Genomic DNA, 16784 nt, shown 5'->3' with positions numbered 1-16784 from the left:
CTTTTAACCCCTGATCAAGCCACTCCTGCAGCTGGTCCAGCTCCTGAAATGTTCAGTTAATGCAAGTAGATAAATTCCCTTTGTGCTTTAGGTGTGTGGAAAGAGGTCTGTGTGACACCAAATGAATATTAACTGACAGAGTGACCAATGGTTGTTGCCCCCCTTCCTAGTTCATTTGATTTTTAAACGCAGAGCACCTCCCATGTGCCAGGCCACTGCTTATCTCACTCGAAATTCAAAGCATCTTCCAGGTTCCAGGGAAATAGGTGCTTAATCTCCAGACACCGAAAGCCTGGGAAACAAGCACAGGATGACTCTTGTGTACTAAATTTTTATCCAATCAATTCTACTTTGAGAGGCAGCAGGTGTAGCATTTCATTACAGTCACTCCAAACTCTGAGCTCTTGTTCCCATCTCTGCTCTGGCCCCTGCCTTCTGGCACTGACGTGGCCTGTTGAGAGACTATTATTAAGATAGAATTTGTATAGATTATTTTCAAGCTAACAAAAGAATTTCCTTGTTATTTATTCACAGGGCCTAGCGTGCAATATAAATTTAGCCAATTTGAAGAGCCTGGTTTGCTGATCTTGTTAGAGAGAGCCAAAGGCTATTGTCTGCTGTTCACACCAAGATAGAGCCCCTGCTGGAAATCTCATTTCTAATTGCAGAAGGGTCAGTTTAGAATGCAGAGAGACCCCAGCTTCCCAAGCTTATAAAGCATGAAGAAGCATGTGTTCTGAATCCCTGGAGAGCTTATAACTTCCGGGATGCAATAAAACTGAATGCTCCCTTGACCCACCCCCTGCAAAGAACCCTCTGGAATCCCTTGCCTAAGGCATATGGCAGACATGAAATTGGGAACTGGCCAGGAGATGTCCCAGAATTGACCTAAGATGAAGCACTGAAAATATGCATGAGACCAGGGGCTCCTTTAGCTCAGGAATCTGGCTTGAGCTCCTGTCTCATGGGAATGTGTGGTTTGTGAGCATGATAATCTCAGAATGTCTGAACTGTTTTTTTAATCACCCCAGAAATCCCAAAGCTACTAACCTATTTGAAAAATTCTATCTACGCTTATACTAACGAGTCGACATTTATATTCTTAATGTTTATTAAAAATAGCTAGTATATATTAAAAAGTATGAAGAAGAAATAATCATACTAAGGAGAAATAGTCATCATTTACTTTGATATGTCCATGAGAAGTACTTGCCATGGAGGAAGCCCGGTTTTGGTGCTAGTTATAGTTGTTGATGTTGCTTACAAAAGATGGCAGAGGGATATCTGGATGGCACAGTCGGCTGAGCATCTGACTCTTGGTATCTACCCAGGTCATGATCTCAGGGTCACGAGATCAAGCCCCACATTTGGCTCCCTGCTGACTGGGGAGTCTGCTTGAGGTTCTGTCTCCCTCTCCCTTTGCCCTTCCCCCTGCTGTGGGCACATGCGCACTCTCTCTTTAGAATAAATAAATCTTAACATAAAGCAAAAACAGTGGAAACTGTTTCATAGAGTTTTATTTATGGCTTTGTTCCTCTTCAAAATGGATGTGTTTCCATGCCTTGAAAAACATTTCCATTGTTTTCAGTAGCCATATAATAATTACCCATTACATGAATATATTATAATTTATTTACCTCAATCCCCTATTGGTGGATATTTAAGGTCTCTGTCTTGCCTTGTCTCATTTTCTCTCTTAGTTTCTCTGAGTGTGCTCTTTTTTTTTTTTTTTTTAAGATTTTATTTATTTATTTGACAGAGAGAAATCACAAGTAGGCAGAGAGGCAGGCAGAGAGAGAGGAAGGGAAGCAGGCTCCCCGCTGAGCAGAGAGCCCGATGTGGGACTCGATCCCAGGACCCTGAGATCATGACCTGAGCCGAAGGCAGCGGCTTAACCCACTGAGCCACCCAGGCATCCCTCTGAGTGTGCTCTTATAAAGATTACTATGCTGAGCACTTTTTATAGGGAAAAAACAACAACAACAGCCTGTCTTTTTATGGCCCCCAAGGATAAATGCCTAGAAGTCATTACCTCCAGGTCAAGGAGCATGATCATTATAACACATCAAATGTATTGCTAAATTGCCCTCCAGGAGCCTTTCAGTATTTTATATACCCACTATTTATGTATGTTACTTCACGCATATTGCTTAACTTTTCTCTGTCTTAATTTGTAAATACGAGAAAGAGGAATAACAATAACCAATTGCAGTCATGAAAGTGAAATGTTACATATATACACACACAAATCCATTTATATGTATACACCTCTCTATTTGTCTATGTATCTGTCTATTTCTATGTTTAAGTGTATGTATGAGTGTAAAAGCACACTCATGGTCAGTGGAAGTTATTAAAATTCTTGACTTTGCTCTTATCTAGCTCTGTGGCTCAGAAAAGTCATTTGAACTGTGTTGTCTCATCTGTAAACTGGGAAGAAATGATGTCTTACAAGGTTGTTAAGAAGATTAAGTGAAATAATGTACACAGATGTCCTTTGTCACCTCTTGGCCTTGTTCTAAATATCTTAATTCTTTCTTGGGATATAGAAAACAAAAGCAGATATAGGATGTCTTAAGTATTATTTATGAGAATTCATGGCTGTAGACCACCTACCTCCTTGATAGAAAACTATGATTTCCTCATCTCTTCTGTCAGGATACATAGAAGACCCATCCAATTTAAATTGTTATGTTCATTTTAGAAATAAACTTCTACATAGATCGTGAAATAGCAAGGCGAGGGAGATTAAAATCTTACCATTTGACACCAGATGTCATTCTGGAGAAGTAAGAAGCCTATTACATGCAGGGAAACTTTTCAGAAGGCTTATTTCCTTAGAGTATGGGGGAAAGGGAGAGGGTGGGCTGAAATACAAAAAAAGCCCCGTGCCCCAGATTTGAGGTGATGCTAGAACAGATAAACAAGCAAATAAAAACAACCCCAGTCCATCTGAGCAGAGAAAAGGGTGCTTAGGGAAAGTATAAGCTTTGGGAGTGTTGGGAGTTTCAGGAAAGACAGGATGTGAGGTCAGAATTCAAGTTAATTTCATCTAGATCTCTAGAGAAGGCAGAATAATTCTAGATCATTTCTATTACTCTAGAAAATGAAGCCACTGTGAATTGGAAACCTAGAGACTTAATTATAAATATCCATTGTCTCGGGGCACCTGGGTGGCTCAGTGGGTTAAAGCCTCTGCCTTCGGCTCGGGTCATGATCTCAGGGTCTTGGGATTGAGCCCCGTGTTGGGCTCTCTGCTCAGCGGGGGGCCTGTTTCCCCCTCTCTCTGTGCCTGCCTCTCTGCCTACTTGTGATCTCTGTCTGTCAAATAAATAAATAAAATTAGAAAAAAAAAAGGTTGATCATTTGTTAAAAAAAAATATATATATATCCATTGTCTCTATTTTTCCTTGTGCCACCCATGTACAGATTCTCTCGCAGAAGGGAACCCCCAACACACCTCCCAGTTAAACACTGCTGATTGAACTCATCCCTTTATCTCCATTCCTCCCTGTGAACTCCCACCTAAATGACATTGAAGGGATAAATGGTATCAATAGAGTGAGAAGTTAAAATAAGAGAGAAGACAATCATGGATAAGGTATGTCAACCAAGTTTTGAGTAATGGAATGGGGACCAGTGAATGGTAACTGAAGTAACAACATGAAGAAAACAAAAATCTTATTTATTTATTTATTTATATATTCATGAGAGAAAGAGAGAGAGAGTGGCAGAGGGAGAAGCAGACTCCCTGCTGAGCAGGAAGCCCAATGCAGGGCTTGATCCCAGGACCCTGGGATCATGACCCAAGCCAAAGGCAGATGCTTAACCACCTGAGCCACCCAGGTGCCCAAGAAAACCAAAATCTAAGGTGTTTTTTTTTTTTTTAAGATTTTATTTATTTACTTGTGAGAGAGACAGTGAGAGAGAGCATGAACGAGGAAAAGGTCAGAGAGAGAAGCGGACTCCCCATGGAGCTGGGAGTCTGATGCGGGACTCGATCCCGGGACTCCAGGATCATGACCTGAGCCGAAGGCAGTTGTCCAACCAACTGAGCCACCCAGGCATCCCAAAATCTAAGGTCTTGTCAAGGTTGGAGAAACATAAATAAAAATCAAGGTGATCTGGGTCACAGAACCTCAAGAAAGTTTCAGGAATTGGAGGTATCACCTACCTCAGAAAGCATGAACAAAGGATCTACTGATATCAGGAGAGTTGGTTCATTGACCCCCAGATTCCCAGCTCCATCCTGGGAAGTTAGGCAGGGAATGGGAGAGGAAAGTTCAGAAAAACTGAGATGGCTCCTTATTCAGAAATATTAAGCACAGAGAGTGGTGGGCATGCTCCTGGAATGTTGGCAGCCTGGATTTTTCCTCTGGACACAAAATTAAAAGAATCTTCTTGAAAGAAACAGAAATAACCCCTAAAAAGAGAATTACAGATACTAACATTTAGGTTTATTGCAGGAGGAGAATTTGGTCCATGATAGTGAAATTCTTTCTTGAATTTCAGCTGATGAACTCTGTCCACAGATCCTCCAGTCAGCATGTGAGTGTGACTATGTGTGTGTGTTTGTTTGTGTTTACTTCATTCAAATATTAGTACATTACCAAGTACAATTAGCCATCTGAGAAAAGTGTTCATGAACAAAAAACTAAAACATACAAACAGTAAAAAGGAGGTTGAGAAAAACAGAGACAACACAGGAAGCAGAAGAAAACTTCAAATACATGATAATTATAATTCTCCGAGTATTTAGAGAAAATATTTCATTGCTGCAACAAGAGAAGGAGGCTATAAAGGGTGAGCTGTAAGAGCACAAGGAACAACTCTTAGGAATTAAAAATATGAAAGATAAGACAGACTTTCAAAAGCTTAATTGAAAGAGAAAGTTCAGGAAATTTCCAAGATGGTAGAAAGCACAGTCAAAGAGATGTAAATTAGGGAAGATTTCAGGAAAGTAGAGGAACGGTTCAGAAGTTGTATATATAACTACCAGAAATTGCAGAGAGAGGAAACAGAAAATGTCAGAGAGAAGCTTATCAAAGGATGAATGCTGTAACTTTTCCCAGAAGTAAAAGGTATGAAGCTCCAGGCTATAGAGATTTACTGAGTACCCAGTAAAATAAATTTTCAAACTCATTATAAAGCACATCATTTTTAAGTCACAGAATGCTGAGGATGCAGAGATCATCCTAAAAACTTCAAGGGAATAATAACAGGTCATATGAAAAGGATTAAGAATAAGGAATCGACCCTGGACTTCTCAGCAGAAGTACTAGAAGCTAGAAGACAATAGATCCCTGCTCTCAAAACTATAACCTAAAATTCAACTCCCACTCAAATTATTACTCATGAGTGAAGAGATAATGAAAACTATTTTTATAGTACAGAATTGTCAGATCATTATGTTGTACACTTGAAACTGGTGTAACACTGTATGTCAGCTATACCTCAAAATAAATTTTTAAAAATTTACCCAAGAAGGCTTTTGGACCATGTGCCTTTGTTAAAAAAAAAAAAAAAAAAAAAAAAAAAAAGACAGGGGTGGGGAGCCAAGAGGAAGGAAAACATGGAAACATGGAAATGGGATTCAGCAGAGCCAAGAGGTTAAAGACAGTCCCAGGAAGATGGGAAGGTGTTGAAGGGGAGGAGGGAAGGCGGTGATGTGGGAAGCTCCTCGCACAGTATTTATGCGGAGCAACCCGTCCATACTGGAGAAGATGACCCAGGTGTCAGTACCCGGTGTCTTTACCTCCTAGGTAAAGGACTGAGAGCTTACTGATGAACTTTATCATGTTAAAATTTGTTTGGAGTTGTGGAGAGTTCAGGGAAGAATTCACGTTAGGTGCCTAGACGGTCAAAAAGGAAAAATGCAGTAACTTTGTGAAGAACTAAACCTGAAAGGGGGAGAAATGGAACCATTGTCCTCTGTTTGCCTCAACAGCCACAGTGATACACTTGCTGGTTATCAATTTCGCCAAAATGCTGTATTACAGAATTGGCAGTGAGTGTGCGTGGCGGGGGGGGAGGAGAATGCATTTTTTTTTTTAAGGATTATTTACTTATTTGACAGAGAGAGAGAGAGAGATCACAAGTAGGCAGAGAAGCAGGCAGAGATAGAGGGGGAACCAGGCTCCCCATTCAGCAGAGAGCCCGACACGGGGCTCGATCCCAGGACCCTGAGATCATGACCTGAGCTGAAGGCAGAGGCTTAATCCATTGAGCTAAGCAGGCACCCTGAGACTACATTTTTAATACCATTAACAGGAAGTTAAAATTGATATATTAAGAAACAATTGGCAATCTTATTAAATGTATAAGCATATTGAATATATAAATGTATCAAAGTAACACACTGTGCATTATAAATTTACAAACCACAACATGTCAAATTTATCAAATTAAAAAATTAAAATCTTGAAAACATTTCCATCCCCCCAAAAAGAAAAGCAAACAGTATGACCGTATTATTTCAAAATATGGAGGGAAACTAGAAATGACCAGGAATGGAAAAAAGAATTTATTTCCTCTGAGGGGCATTCTTTAGTGGTGGGGAGGAGCAAGGAAGGGGAGGGCCTTTCTTATTTTTAAGCCTTTTAATACTCTTGACTTTTTGAATTATAAACCCTTGATACTTTGATAACTGTCAACATTAAATTCAGAGAAAGAAGATTTTTCAGAATGTGATTTGGCCGCCAATATTGAGGCAAACCATTGGTGAGACACCTCACCTTTCAACTTCTGCATTCAGCGATTACTAAACACTGATTCTGTGCCAGATTCTGTCTCCTGTGATATTTCACATAGTCTCCCAATCATCCCCTCCAGTTGGGCCTTTGTATCCTCATTTTGCAGAAGCTGAGACTCAGGGAAGCTAAGTAATCTTGTGAGTAAATCCTGGTGCATGGACTCAAGCATGTCAAGTCCCAAAGTCATGCTTTGCCCATCAGCCCAGGCTGTCTGGAGCTGGTGTCTCTTTATGCTCCAGACTCACTATAGAATCATAGAATTTTAAATTCAGGAGTCTTACAAATCATCTGGTTCAAAACCTTTTATTTTATCAGTGGGTAAATTCAGGTTCTGTCTATAGAAATGGGATTATTAGCAGCCGACCTGGCCCAGCATCGGCAACTTCTTCTCATCCACATGACACTGTCGACCGTATGGGGAAAAGTCAGGAAGTTAGGGCTCCTCTGGTGAACAGAAATCATGACTATTTATTTATCCCCTGAATGTAGCTATTTCAAGAAGAGAGAAAAGTGGAACTCCAACAATAGAAAAAATTTTTAAAGATTTTATTTATTTATTTGAGAGAGAGAGAAAGAGCAGTGGGGAGGGACAGGGAGAGAGAATCAGACTCCTTGCTGAGCAGGGAGCCTGATGTGGCTCGATCCCAGAACCCTGGGACCATGACCTGAGCTGAAGGCAGCCCCTTCACTGACCGAGCCACCCAGATGCCCCTCTAATAATGGAAGTTTTATGGGATCTGGAGGTCTGAGTGTGCTGGCTGTGGTCTTGCTTCCTCTGAACTGTATTTTGTGCCCCATGTAACATTTTCCTGGAAACTCCTCATAATCCTCATGAAGTAACATGGGGTGATAGCTCCCTGGGAGATGAGAGTCTCCCGGGCAAGAGTCACCTGCTTTTCCTAGAGGGGCTTCCTGGCACGAACCCTATTGTTGCATTCCAGAGCAGAAAAGCTCAAGATGAAGCATCCACAAGAAAAAAAAAAAAAAAAACAACCCAGTGTTCATTGAACACCTACTATGGAGGCACGGTGCCAGGAACTTCATGCTCGTGATTTCACTTTATGTTTGGAGCACCAGAAGTCCAGTAATCTGGACTTTCTCCAGGCCCTGACCCTTCTTAAAAGTTGGACTTCTCTGATCAACTGTTTTCTCTTCTGTCAAATGGGAGTAACAGCGTGATACCTACGGAGTAGCTCCAGGTTTCATGGTTATGCTGGCCAGTCTGGTCCTTTTTCTGTCTGTCACTCAGGATGACTCTGAAGCAAAGCAGACCCAGTTGGAAGAATACACTGAAGTCAGCGAACTAGACCAGTGTCCTCCATTCTCTGCTTCTGCTGAGCCTTTCACCTAGAGCACCCTTGTTCCCTGGCCTGCCTGACTTCCAGCATACCACCTTGCTCTTGGGTGAGATTGTGTCCTATTAATCCTCTAGGACTACTAGCCTTGAACATCATCTAACCCGGCAGCCTTCTTCACACCTGCCATTCTGGGCTAGAAGCTCGTCCTCTTAGCATCTCTGTTGTTTACCTTCACGGTTTCTCATTTGCCCATGTGCCTCTTTCCCAGCCCATGACAATGGCTGTGAGGGGTTCGGCCAAGTCAAGCATCCTTCCGGTCTGTGGTGGACTGAGTGATGACCCACCTCCCCGGGGAAGACCCTGTCAGTATGTTACTGCGCAGAGCAAAGGGGGCTTGGTGGACCTCGATATGGGGAGATTTGCCTGGGTTATCCACGTGCGCCCAGGGCAATCACGGCGTCCTTGCAAGAGGAAGACAAGGAGGACCGAGTCAGGAAAAGGAGAGGTTAGAGGAGTGGACTTTGAAGATGGGGGCAGAGCCCATGAACAAGGAATGCTCTAGAAGCTGGAAGAGGCAAGGCAGTGTGTTCTCTTCTAAAGCCTGCAGGGGGAACACAGCCCTTCTGACGACCTTAATTTTAGGACTCCCAGCCTCCAGTACCACCAGAGTGTAAATGTGTGTTGTTTGAAGCTACTGAGTTTGTGGTCATTTGTTACAGTAGCCGTAGGAGAGGAATGCACAGCTCCAGGGCTTTGATAGTGCCTGACACATAGTAGGCACATAGTAGGCACTTAATAAATATTTTTTCAAGGAGTTGAATGAGTCATTTGGAAAGCAAGGTTTGCGTCTCTGCCCCACATGCATCGCACTCTAGGTAAAGGTTTATGAGTAAGCAGTCAACAAATGGTGGAAAGGACATTGCTCTGGAAATCTCCAGTGGGGCTTTTACTCTTGTAGCCAGCCGACACTGGTCTGAGCAGCTTCTCTGTGAGTAAATCCAGTAGATTTGCTCTCTGAGTTGGGAAAACCTGTTTAATCTCTCCAGGCCTCTATTTTCTCATGTGGGAAAAGGCAAAAGTTAGTTCAGCATTCTTCCTGACAATGAGGTTCATAAAGACAGATGATGTTATTCAGCCAAAATATTCCTCAGAAGACAAGATACTATATAAATACCAGGTAGGATCGTTGTTGCATTAATAATAAATATTTAAGAAATAAATCCACGTTTTCAAAAACAAAGCACGACGCCCAGAGCCCACCCGTCACTTAGGGAAGGTTGTACTCTCTTCTTGAACTAAAACACTTACTGCTTTTAATAGCTTCACTTTTTAATATCCTGTAACTTAAAAAATGGGGCACATGGATTTTGGATTAAATATTAAAATATTAAATATTAAATTGGACGGCAGAGATCCATCACATACTTGAACCTGCCTGGTTTACTCAGGCTCTCGTAGATGCTCTAAGAAATCTAATCGCTGTTCAGATTCACTGAGGTCATTTCTTCTTCTTCTTCTTCTTCTATTTTTTTTTTTTTTTTTTTGCCAGACACACAGGCACCGTATACATCTTTCTATTGATCCATCTCAAAGGGTTGAATGAAACAGACCCACTACTAACGTCTGTACTTGACATAGCCCATCTAGCATGATGCATCCAGAGGTTACATTTTAATAGACATGGCCAATTATTCTGAATGAGGGACCGGGGCGTGCTTTGTCTCCTAGGTCCCTGCCCGTCTCTTCTTGACTTCTCATGACAGCAGCTTTAGGAAGCCTGAGCTGTAACCCTGGGCCTGATGGCTGTGCACCTGTTGACTGCAGCAATGGTCTAATGACCCTCTGGGCGTCACCGTTATCCAAATTCCAGCCGCGCTCACGTAAGGCCCCGAGATCCTGTGTACTTGACTGATGAAGTCTGGGCTTTCTGTACCCGAGGAAAATAGCTCTGAAGCTTATCTTCACTCTCTCTGCCTCCCCTGTCTGAGTGTCAAATCCTTGCTCAGAGACTCAAAGCCTTCTGCCATTCAAAATCCATTCTTGGCAAGGGAGCTGATGCTAGTCATTTATAATTCATCTTTTAAGGTGAACCATGTGGTTTAGTGAAAAGACAGAGAGACCTAACTCCACTCTTAAGCTGGGTGAACTAGAGCTGGGTTTTTTCACCTTTGAAACTACTTCCTTATCTGTTAAAGAGGATGGGAGAATTCAATGTCATAATGTTTCCATTGCCAGTATGTAACCATTCACAAACTGGGAGGTATAAATCAGGGAACACTTCTGTTAGTGATCTGATCAGTGTAATTCTACACCCCAGTGCTGGCCTGGCAGTACCTCGTCTCAGCTTGTGTTGGAGGGTTTATTAGTGGGGAAGGGGGGAGAGTGCTTCTCCCCCCCGTGACACTCAACCACCTTTGTTCCATGCTATCGGAGGACTGGCTTCACAATTATAGGTCTGCAGTTGACATGTGCATGCACAGTCAGTAATCCAAAATGCAGCATAGCGCTCAGTGGGCTGGGACACCTGAAGTTTCCAGGCTTAGCCACAGTCTGTGCACAGAATCGGCTTCTGCGACTGTTGAGATGGTGGCTTTGATCTAAATGATCAAGTTTCCCTTTTATTTCACAGTGAATCAGAAGGGAATTTCATATGTTTTCATGTTCACTGGTCATTCAGGGCCATCTTTGTGGTAGAGGTAGTCTACTATCATTGAAACGCAAAACAATAAGGGGTCCATTCTCCCTATGGGAATTTGCCCATATCCATTGGTTACCCTAATAATCATTGAGTTTCACATCCTAAGGACTCATAGAATGAGGTGATCATTGTCAAACCATAATCTTGTTCTGATAATGTAGATAAAACATGGCATAGTAGTGGGTACACAACTTCCTTCTTACTTCTCTTGGAACACATTTATTGTTACCTTCTGAATTTCTGTTTCTCCAAAATTTCCCCATTCTTCCAAGCTCAGGCAGATGCCACCTTCTCAGTGATATTTTGCCTAGCTATTCCAGATCACAGTTGCCTATTTTTTTCTCTGAATCCTTCTATTGACTAATTCAGCTTTCAGTCTCCCTGTATGGATGGTCTATTTGTATCTCTTATTGTCTCATGGTAACAGCATGAATAGACACAGTAAGCTTTACATGTTAGACCTTGGACCAAGCCCTTTACATATTTTATTCCGTAACTGATTTGCAGAGTAAATACTCAAACATCCAGTGCTACCCTAGGTTGCTGAATATACAGCATTAAGACATGCCTAGTTTCTACATTCTTGAACCATATGGTCTTGACCGGCATGGCGATTATAGCTGGTGGCCTGCTTCTATATAGTCTGTGAGCTAAGAATTTTTTTTTTTAACCTTTTTTAAAGGATTCTAAACCAATGAGTGAGGAAACTTGCAGCAGAGATCTCACGTGGCCCACAAAGGCTCAAATATTCATTATCTGGGTCTTTATAGAAAAAGCCCACTGACCCCTGGTGATCTTGCTTTATCTTCCTAACTGTCTTGCAGGATAGATGTTTTTTGTTATAGGTATTTTACTTATGACGAATGAAACTGAGACTCCAAGAGGTAAACTTTTGTTTTCCAAGATGATTCAATTAATGCTTTTCTGAGCTGGCAGTGCAGACTAGAATATGTGTAGTTTATCTGGGGCCGATACCTGCTCCTCTAGAATTGGTGGGAGAGTCTAGTGTTCCCATTTTAGCTCTGCCCAATGTAACTATGGAAACCCCTTATTCTTCTGCCTCCAGGTTCTTTCTGAAATATTATTAATCAGCCATGGTGGTCAACTGTTGATGGACTCAAGAAAAAAGACTTTGAGGAGAAGGTAGAATGGTGGTCTTAGAATTCAGAGCCTTAGTAATTAGTCCTCTCTGGGCCTCAGAATCCCCCGACCTAAAATATAGCATTTGGAATTTTTGACTTCTAAAGTACCTTCCAACCTGAAAATTTCTTTCTAGGGATGTGTATCCTTTACTCCAATTGGACTGTATATATTCATCTTTATCTCTACAGTGGTAACTGTGGATCAACTGAATAATGGCTCAGTGTTTTGTATTGGGAGCACAAATAGTCCTATGCATACCTCTAAAAAGTTATTAATTAATTCTGTTGGAAGGGTTGTTGGCATTATTTTATGTTGTTCTAGCTTGTGCTTTGTCATAAGGAGGGCGAAGAGTTGAAGACAACCAGAATGTATGGTGACCAGTTGCTCATGGTGGCCAGTGAGCCACTCCCTCTCTCCCTTCCCAGGATATCCAAAACTGACAGCCCCTCTGCCTGCAGTTTTTATTCTGATCCCCAACCACATTTACATCAGCCGATGGAAAGTGTGTGTTTTGTGTATTTGCAATGAAGGATATGTTTGCTGAGGTATCCGACTCATAGAGATATGGCCCAAATAGCTTGAGATACTTACCTATCTACGTCTATGTACTTTACAGCCCGTTCCCCAAATCTGGTTCTCATTATCCTGCATAGGTCTTGCTTGTCTGGATCAGGTTGTTTGAGATCTGAGAGGGAGGCAAGGGATTTGCTGTTTAATGGGAACGGATGATTGGCATTCCCAGATGTTTTTGAGGACAGTGGCTCTGTGTTTGGGCTGTGTATTAGAATCATCTGAGGAGCTTTTAAAAATGCCAAGGCCTGGGTCTCATACCCAGGGATTCTAATTTAATTGATTTTGGTGGGCAAACAACTTTAAATCTCCACTGGGTATTTTAATGTGCTCAAGAGTTTGGAAACCACCATTCTAAGAAAAATTTGATCTACATGTAGATCAAATGGCATAGTAAGAAAGGTATCCAATTCTGGATTACTCAGTTTAAGATAGAATCAAACTCCTATGCATTTATGTAAAAAGAACATGCACTGTACTGTTAATTTTTGATCTTACAATGTACAAAAGTTAAGGTTCTGTGGATTCTCTCAAAGAAAAACTATGGGGTAAAACCTGCTCTGCTACTTTTTTGCTAGCTAATTTTGAAATACCCAGGCTAAACGGTGGGTAGGTGAACATCGATGATCATCCTTGACTGTGTTTCTCATGATTTACAGAGCTCACCCAGTTTCAAATGTGTTCATGGCTTCTTAAGCCGCACTCGTGGACCTACATTTCATATTATTATTTTAAAACGTGGATTTTTATTCCTTACTAACCCTAGCCCTTTTGTTTCTTGAGTTTTAAAATTTTATTTTAGGTTTTTTTTTTTTTTTTAATTATTATATCCCATTCAGCAGCATTTTGGTGAACTACACAGATTGTAGAAAAAAAAAATTCTTGCATTGACCACACAGTAAACATCCATAATAACAGCAAAGGCAGCTTTGGTGGATTTCACTGGGTATCCTGGACAAGTGGTTCCCAGCCTTAGATAAAGGGGCGGTGAGGGCTGGGACAGAGGCAGATGTTGTGGGCCACTGAACGCGGGTCTGGGGACATGGGACCAAAACAACCTTTGATGCCGTTGGAGCACCATCTCCCATTGTATTACCCCTGTAATCAGAAGGAAATGAAAGAAAGAAATGAGCTTCACATGTAATTGTGTGATTCCACTGGTCTGAAGAGGTGGGTTGAGGGCCTATTTGGTAATGAGAAATGGCTGTAGGAGACCCTTCAGTAACGTGTGAGGGGACTGTATACAGGTTGGCATTCAAAAGCTCCTACTGAAGAGGGTCCTCTGGTTTCGTGGCAGCAGCATCACTATGGGCTTATTTTTTTAAAAAAAGATTTTATTTATTTATTTGAGGGGCGCCTGGGTGACTCAGTGGGTCAAAGCCTCTGCCTTTGGCTCAGGTCATGATCCCAGGGTTCTGGGATTGAGCCCCTAATTGGGCTCTCTGCTCAGCAGGGAGCCTGTTTCCTCCCCGCTCTCTCTGCCTGCCTCTCTGCTTACTTGTGATCTCTCTCTGTCAAATAAATAAATAAAATTAAAAAAAAAAGATTTTATTTATTTGAGAGAGAGAGCGCACAAGTAGGAGGAGGGACAGAGGGAGAAGAGGTCTTCCCACTGAGCAGGGAGCCCAATGTGGGGCTTGATCCCAGGACCCTGGCTTTGACCTGAGTCAAAGGTAGATACGCTTAACCCACTGAACCATCCAGGCACCCCAGGAATGAACTTATTTTTAGAGAAGAGTCCCCCCAACAGTCTGTGGTTGGTGAGTGTTGTAAAGGCATGTCGAAGCTGATTATGGAATCCCGGCCTCCTGTGGAAACCGTGAGGGCTTAGGAATAAATCGAGATGTACATGATTTTATTCTGCAGATGACATTGTTCTTAATGTGATTCAACAAACATTTTTTGGGCATTTATTATGTCCCTAGGGTGGAGTTAGCTAGTAGGGTTAGGGATGCACTCACGGACCCTGACTTCAGTCTGCTCACAGCCTGGTAAGGAGGAGATGTGTGAATGACAAGTCACATTCCGTGTAGTCAGAGGAGCCTGCATGCCACATGCGCAGGGAGACCACAGGGAAGGCACGGTTGTCTCTGTCAGGTGGAAGGAGGTGGTTGGTCAGGCATGATTGGGTTTACGGGCCAGAGACACACATGCACAAGAACAGAGTTTATAACTGAAGCTGTTACAAAGATGTGGAGAGAATCTTACCAGATAAATGCCAGAGGCTTCTTAGAAACTGTAGAATCACCGGGAATTCCCACTTGGCTCTCTGACCACATCATCTCTTCTCCCCTCAGTCCAGCTTCATCTGCTATCTATAGGTCTGTTGATCTACAGGTCATCTAGTTGAGCCGCTAATTCCTTCTCCGTGCCCCAGTGTGAGATACCCGGGGAGAGAGAGGGTTGTGGGCTCAATCAGGGCCATGTGCCTTCTTTACTCCACTTAGCAGAGTCCTTGGAGGAGAATCACTAGGTAGGTGCTGTGGACTTTTGGCAAGGTAGATTTTTATTTTTTTAATTTTTTAAATTATTTATTTATTTGACAGAGATCACAAGTAGGCAGAGAGTCAGGCAGAGAGAGAGAGGAGGAAGCAGGCTCCCCGCCGAGCAGAGAGCCCGATGCGGGGCTCGATCCCAGGACCCTGGAATCATGACTTGAGCCGAAGGCAGAGGCTTTAACCCACTGAGCTACTCAGATGCCCCGATTTTTATTTTTTTAATTGTATTTATTATTATTGTTTTTTGAACATACTTTGTTTTTTTCTTCTAATTTTTATTTCGTTCTAGCTAGTTAACATACAGTGTGATATTGGTTTCAGGAGTAGGATTCAGTGATTCATCACCTCCATACAGCACCCAGTGCTCACACTCCCTGGGTGGTACAGTTGGTTAAGCATCCAGCTCTTGCTTTCAGCTCAGGTTGAGATCTCAGGATTGTGAGATTGAGACCCACAGGGGGCTCCACGCTAGGCACTGAATCTGCTTGAGATTCTCTCTCCCTCCTCCTGCCCTCTCTTCCTCTCTCGCTCTCTCTCAAATAAATAAATCTTTAAACGAAAACCAGCACCCATTGCTCATCATAACTAGTGTCTTCCTTCATACCCATCAGCCACTTAGCCCATCCCCCACCAGCCTCCCTCTGTCAACCCTCCATTTGTTCTCGTTAAGAGTCCCTTGTGGTTTGTTTCCCCCCTCTCTTTTACCCCCTTCCCATATTTTCATCTGTTTTGTTTCTTAAATTCCACATCTGAGTGAAATCATATGGCACTTGTCCTTCTCAGACAGGCTTATTTCACTTAGCCTAATGGTCTCTAGCTCCATTCATGCTGTGGTGAATGGCAAGATTCCATTCTTTTTGATCACTGACTAACATTCTTTTGTGTATATGCACCACACTTTTATCCATTCATTTGTCAGTGGACATTTGGTCTCTTCCCATAGTTTGGCTGTTGTAGATAATGGTGCTATAAACATCGGGGTGTATGTTCCCCTTTGGATCTGCAATTTTGTATCCTTTGGGCTGATACCTAGTAGGACAATTGCTGGGTCATTGGAGAGTTCTCTTTTTAACTTGTTGGGTAACCTCCATACTGTTTCCCAAGTAGCTGCACCAGCTTGTATTCCCACCAAGAGTGGATGACGTATCCCCTTCATCCACATCCTCACCAATACCTGTTGTTTCCTGAGGTATTCCTCAATAACACCTGTTCCTCAACAATACCTGTTGTTTACCTGTTATTTCCTTGTTAATTTTAGCCATTCAGACAGGTGTGAGATGATATCCCAATATTGTTTTGGTTTGCATTTCCCTGCTGATGAGTGATTTTGAGTGTCTTTTCATGTGTTAGCCGTTTGGATGTCTTCTTTGGAAAAATGTCTACTCATGTCTTCTGCCCATTTTTAACTACCCATTTGTTTTTTGAGTGTTGAGTTGGATAAGTTCTTTGTAGATTCTAGATACTAACCCTTTATCGGATATGTCATTTGCAAATATCCTCTCCCATTCTGTAGGTGACTTTCAGTTTTGTTTGCTTCGCTGTACTGAGGCCTTTTATCTTGATAAGGTCTCAGTAGTTCATTTTTGTGTTTGTTTGTGTCATAGTAAGAAATTACTATGGCCAAGGTCAAAGAGGTTGCTGGCAAGGCAGAGTTTTTTAAAAAAGCACTGTAAGGAAGGAGGAATTGCCAGAGCAGTTACTACCTGGGATCCCAGTACCACTGGCTTTTTGGCAGTAGAACAGCTTCTAACCCATAAAGGAAGTAGATAAGAAGTGCTTTATAGCCATCCCCATGTACATGCACAAACTTAGAAGCTGTTTACTG

The 16784-nt window shown here is 42.2% G+C and overlaps 1 long non-coding RNA gene across 1 annotated transcript in view; it reads left to right on the top strand.

Moving 5' to 3' along the window:
- Window positions 1–16784, top strand: part of LOC309855068 — a 226200-nt gene that overhangs the window by 144582 nt on the left and 64834 nt on the right. The gene's annotated exons all lie outside the window — the stretch shown is intronic.

Source organism: Mustela nivalis (assembly GCF_964662115.1).
Source record: "Mustela nivalis genome assembly, chromosome: 19".
Lineage (NCBI taxonomy): Eukaryota > Metazoa > Chordata > Mammalia > Carnivora > Mustelidae > Mustela > Mustela nivalis.
The sequence above is the reverse complement of the archived record's forward strand: the minus strand, read 5'-3'. Positions and strand labels throughout refer to the sequence as shown.